The sequence below is a fragment of the Triticum aestivum genome, chromosome 1A, assembly GCF_018294505.1.
Source record: "Triticum aestivum cultivar Chinese Spring chromosome 1A, IWGSC CS RefSeq v2.1, whole genome shotgun sequence".
In the NCBI taxonomy this organism is placed as follows: domain Eukaryota; kingdom Viridiplantae; phylum Streptophyta; class Magnoliopsida; order Poales; family Poaceae; genus Triticum; species Triticum aestivum.
Window position 1 is genome coordinate 325,299,422 of NC_057794.1, and position 5,785 is coordinate 325,305,206.

General features: G+C 45.8%; 1 long non-coding RNA gene across 1 annotated transcript; it reads right to left on the bottom strand.

The window, feature by feature from the left end:
• Positions 1-2,657: 2,657 nt before the first annotated feature.
• LOC123123567 (uncharacterized) lies at positions 2,658-5,318 on the bottom strand. Its single transcript, XR_006460695.1, has 3 exons — positions 4,579-5,318; positions 3,709-4,280; positions 2,658-3,291 (listed from the first exon to the last, which is right to left on the bottom strand). It is a non-coding gene; the product is annotated as an uncharacterized lncRNA (long non-coding RNA).
• Positions 5,319-5,785: the final 467 nt, after the last annotated feature.

Consider the following 5,785-nt stretch of genomic DNA (forward strand, 5'->3'; position numbering starts at 1 on the left):
GTATTTAGGAATGGAGAGAGTACTTATTAAAGAAGAACGGAAGAGGAACATGCTAAAGAAGAGCAAGCAGATTTTGGATAATAAAATGTTCGTTGCGCAGTCCCCCACACATGATGAACCAGAGCGCATTAAGAAAGCAACTCCCTGCTGTCTCTCTATATGTGGTGCACGTGCTTTTTCGAAAGTAAAGTAGGAACATTAGCTGACCAATTAAATGTTATTTGTTTTAGTAATATCAGCATCATATCAGATTCGTACTTGAGGAATAAGTTTGGAATTATGAGTGGCACGTTGTTTAGCTTGATGGATTCAGGAGCAGTGCTAAGCAGGTATGATGATGGTACTGAATATAAAGGCATGTCTACATGCAAGTCACGTGACTTTTGTCATTTGGGTCAGTCGACCATTTCAGGCGGTTGGATGAAGATCCTATGTCTCCTAACCCTTCTTCTTCCTCGTCTCTGGTTCTTCCCATACATAACACCGCACGGGCCGCCGGCCAGACCACCGGCCCCCACCACCTGTGTTCCTCCGCCACCCCCACCCCCACCCCCGCCCCCACCCGTGTCGAGTTTTCTTCGGTCGGCGAGGCCCCACCACCACCCCACAACCAAAGTCCCCACCCGAGCCCCTTCGTTCGCACTGGCGAACTCCGGCGAGCTCTGAAAAATTGACTGACCCAATTTTGAAATTTAGTCTACTATGATTTAACTAGTGTGGAATATAAAAGGGGAAAACCATAAGCATTGGGAGTATAGTGTTGAGCGTGACATGGCAGATCTAAAGGTGCAAACCGGACAAAGGCAACTTCGCAACCAATGTTTGCTTTCAACTAGCAAGTAACTGATGGACAAGAAATTATAGTAAAGCATTGGTGATCTATTTTCTTGCTGCAATAAATAAGTTGAGTAGATACGAAAGAGTACCACCTCTGGTGCAGCGCCGTGTATGCATCTGCTGAGAATTTGACGCTGTTGCGGTAGCGATGGCTGTCGACGGAGTGGAAGCAGATCTAGGAGGGTAGACGGTGGCGGCGGGGCGCGGTGGACGAGACAGTCGTAGGAGCGGCGCCGGCAAGGTGGACGACGACGGGGATGAAGCGAGAGGACGGGATGCAAGGATCCCAGTCCGAAGCCGTGGATGAGAGAGGTCGATCTCTTGTAATGGATGGTAGTGTCGGGGTATCAGCTCCGGCATGGTGGAGGAGGACGGCGGTGGATGGGGTGGCAGACGAAGGAGGCTGGGGTGGAGAGGGTGTTTTGGCGCCCACGGAGTACGAATGGGGAAGTGGAGGTGGAGAGGAAGGGGGGAACCATGTCTTCAGGGCGCGCTTGTCTCAAATGCGAGAAAAATTACAAACTTAGCCCCCGTTTCAAATTTCCTACATCACAGCAATATTAGTCGGTTGGGGATAGGACGGTAATCTCGCATACACCGAATATTTGCCGACGAGAGTTTGTTTTTGGCGCCCACCATGTATGAATCGGGGAGGGAGTCAATTTTGGCCGAGGACACAATGTGTTTTGACGCCCACCGTGTATGAATCCGGGTGAGAGGCGGTTATGTCACGTTTGAGTGAAATTACAAACCTACCCCTATCGAAACCTATAGAAATCGAGCAGATAGGCTTTGCGTGGCAGGGATAGGCAGTAGTAATTTCCATCTCGCAGAGTTTGGTTTCGGGCGGTTACTGCGACTTTCCCCGCTTCGTTCAAATTTTATAGAGTGCATGTTTACTGTGCCAACTCAATTCGAATCCCGTTGTATTCTATTTTTTTCAGGCGGGATCCATTTTCGATTGGAATAAAATTCTATCTACATTATTTTTTATATATACTTTCAAAAGCACAACACCCTTTATACATAAATATGGTTTACAAATGGCATGATCTCAGATTCATAAGGTTGTATCCATCAATTTGGATTTTCAAATATTTGAAACCACTTTATGTTGAAATCCAATGTATGCATTCCTCGCTAACTGTCTTCAATTAATGTGTGTTTCATGCGGATTTTTTTTACTTCTCAAACATGTATAATGTGTTTCACACACGCAACATATAGTGTAATACCGTTTAGACATTAATTGCGTACTAGTAGAACGCCCGTGCGTTGCTACGGGCTACAATGCATATATATTTGAGTGACTCGACAACAATCGTAATGTAAACCTTCCTTCTCTCTCCCTCTCACTCTTCCTTTCTCTATATATCTCCATCTCTCCCTTCCTCCACTCACCCTTTCTCCCACCCTCTCTCGCTCCTTGTAGCCATCAGAGGGGACTAACATGGATGTCGAGCGTGTCGTGAGTAGGGTTGCGGGATACAAGAGGAATATGAGACTCCCTTATAAAGATTCTCCCCAATTTTTGTTTAACTCAGCATCACCCTCTCATTATGATTTCAACCCAACCACTATTGTTTCTTCCTGTCAAATTGAACAACAACTGCCCCTGCATTATCAGCCATCGTAGCCAACGATCCACCGTGCATGTCACCATCCAGACGCACTGAGACATGCTTGCACCCCCTGCGACTGCGATAGCATCCACCACCTCACCCTACTACTCAATGCTATTATGTATTCACTGCTTGGTCAGCCATAAACTAAGCATCGCGACTTGAAAAATACTTGCCTATTAAAAATGAAATGGCCTACCAAATAGTTTGTCTTTAGTTTACATTAGTGAGGCTTCACATAAATATTGCTTTGTATCAGCAAACACTCCATCATACACTAATTAAGTGATTACATTCTTGTATTTCAGCTCAGAAAGGATTAAAGAATTGCCTTTAACATAAATGCTACCCGTAAACATAAAAAACATGATACCTGCAAAATAAAAGACATGATGAAGAGGATGGTTGTAGTTACATATGATTCCTTCTAGTACTTGTAGATGACCTAGATGTAGTAAACACTCGACAATGGTGAGCTCATTTTGCTGTTGAACTTCTTGATCTCATCCCGCTCATGTGATGCCATTCACAAACGCAAGCAAAGCTCAAGGCACTGAAATCAGCTGAGGTGATACACAACCCGCGAGCAGTAACTAAAGGAGATAGATTTTTGATGAATCGGATTTCTCACCTTGGGCCAATGGTTGAGCACAGAGGTCAGCTAGTTGATGACCTTCTTCTTGCAGATTTTCGAGGGTAGAGCCACCGACAACATCCTCTAACGGCTTCCTATGCTTATCAGAGTCAGTGACGTTCTTCGTGGCCTGCTCAGGGCAAGCTGCGGTCTTGATAAGAACCTTCTTGGCCACAGGCTTCAATGTGGCTCATGTTGCTACAGGTGGAGCAGGAGCAAGAAATTATATAAAGACATTGGTCACGTAATGTACAAACTGCAACTTTGAGCCACCGCACAGCTCACACTGAAAATAACTCCCAAGTTCATCTTCCATTATGTCAGCCTTAACAAAGTCAGCAGAACCACACACCACTACCTTAATATCTTACTACTTCCCTTCATGTGCTTCATGCACGGCTGGAATTCCATGTAGTTTTTGTGCCAGAGTCAGAAACAAATCACTTCCATCATGAATGTCAAGGAGAACTGAACCCACATTTAGAAAAATATTTAGGGAATCTACTTTGGAGTATGAATGGAAATTATCCACGTAGACCATAAGACTTTAGTCTTGATAACAATATTGTTCAAACAGTCAAATATAAAACATGGGGCAAAAGGAAACGAAAATACCTTCCATGGCAAATTGGCAATGGGTCAGCTCAGCTCGCGTCCTCCATCTTTGTGACGTCGCTCCTTTTGGGTGTTGTTTCTACCACCATCGATGTGTTGTGCAGCAATGCTGACCACATTCCTCACAAAAAGAGCAGAGCGCTAGAGCCCAAATTAAGATGATGATGATTGGATGTGCTTGCATTCATGAACCGAATCTAACGAATCAAATCTGACATTTGTCAATTTTATCAAAATATGGAGCATGAACCAATCTACAGGATAAAGTTACAAATTCTTTTCGTGAACCAAGAATTCGAAGCAAGCATGAATCAGAACTTGACGTTATTGTGCAACTTGATGTTGTTTTAAAGAATCGGCACTTGCTTTTTCACGGCTATGAGCGAGACTATGAGCAAGTTAGTTTTAACTGTACCTGCATTGCTCCACGAGATCGTTGTCATAGGCTTCAATCTGTTCGGTGGTCATATTGGCCGAGTAGCCTATGGTGTGATCGTTTTGGCCGAGACGGAAGGTGTACAATGCCTCAGAGAAGTGCTTGGATATAGGTAGGTTCCCGTGATAAATTCCACCTGCGGAGCAAAATATCAAAAATTACTGTTGTGTTCTCTGAAATCTGAATGGTAATACGGAATATGACACTACTTTACTCCTCAACTATTCTGTTATACATGAAGTGGCTTATGTTGGTGAATTGTTTAAATTCCCAGATCTGCACATCCAAGGAAAATGAGACTATAAATGAATGTCCAAAAAATCTGGGGCTATAAATGAATGTACAAAAAAATGGGCCTGTAACTGGAGATGCATATATATATACTCTAATTATCACAGCTGTGACTGAGAGTCTGAGATAGATGATGCACTGACGTATGTGTCGGCTGGCCAGCACCTCCGCGAAGTGTGGCAGCACCAGCACGAATGATATCAACGCCGATTTGGTGGTCGTAACCTGGATGGGCTGAACGCTCTACCTCCCTCCTCCGCCTTGTCGCCCTTGCTGCTGCCATCTACCGCGACAATGGCGCGCCTCTGGATCTTGGAGTAGTGTAGATGTAACTGGAAGTCAGGAGGGAACGGGGACTTCTAGTGATCCAACAGATACATGTTCAGTATGATCAGATCATACATACAGAAGATGAAGAAGCTACCAGCGCACCACAACAACCAAGAGGAGGAGCAGTTGCGGGAGGTGTTGGTCCTGGAACCACCATTACCGAGTTGTGTGTCCGTCGTATACGGCGGTGGTTGTGTGCCTCCACGTCATCATGTACACCTCAAAGTGATTGATGGAAGACAGAGCAAGGGTTGCGTCGCGGCGAGGTACATGTGGGATACCGCTCGCGGGGCACCAGCGTCGTCGGGGTGACCATCTGGAGGTTGAAGATGCAGTTGACCGTCTCACGTAGTGTGGCCGCCTCCTTGTCGGCCCCAACCCGGGCCACCATCTACACTGGTAGGTTCAGCTTGTGGAGCATGACGAGCGCGGGAACCACCGCGCCTGGTCATCCCCGCTGCCGCCGGTGTAGTTCGCCATGGAGAAAGAAGGACCGAGCACAGCCCACAGGTAAGGTGTGGGTAGGAAACGAGCGGCAGCGACGCAACCTCTCCGTGGCCTATGCCCGAGCACTCTTCACCCACATCCAACTTGTGCAGCGAATTGGAAGGAACAACTTCCATGCTGGCGTGATGCACGCGCGTGCAAAGGAAAGAGTGCATGCGGGATCAATTCCAATCATTAAATGACGTGAGAATCAAGATATGATCGATTAGTTAGGAATCTTTTGTGGTAATTGATGGCCAATGCAGGCATGCTTTGGCCCTACTGGTCTGCGACCCTTTAATTAGGGGCGCAGATGGGGGAATCATCGGTACTAAAAAAGGAAAGAGGTGAGTAATTTGATTGGAGAAGAGAAAAACCAGTACGGGGCAGGAGATAAAACCAGTACAAAGGAATGGTGGAAGGTGGGACAAAAAATAATCGGACGAAAATAAACCATACCAGGCTACCAACTGCTCCATTAGGAGTAGAGATAAACCATGCATTGTTTCTAATTAAAGAATTTATGGATCACCA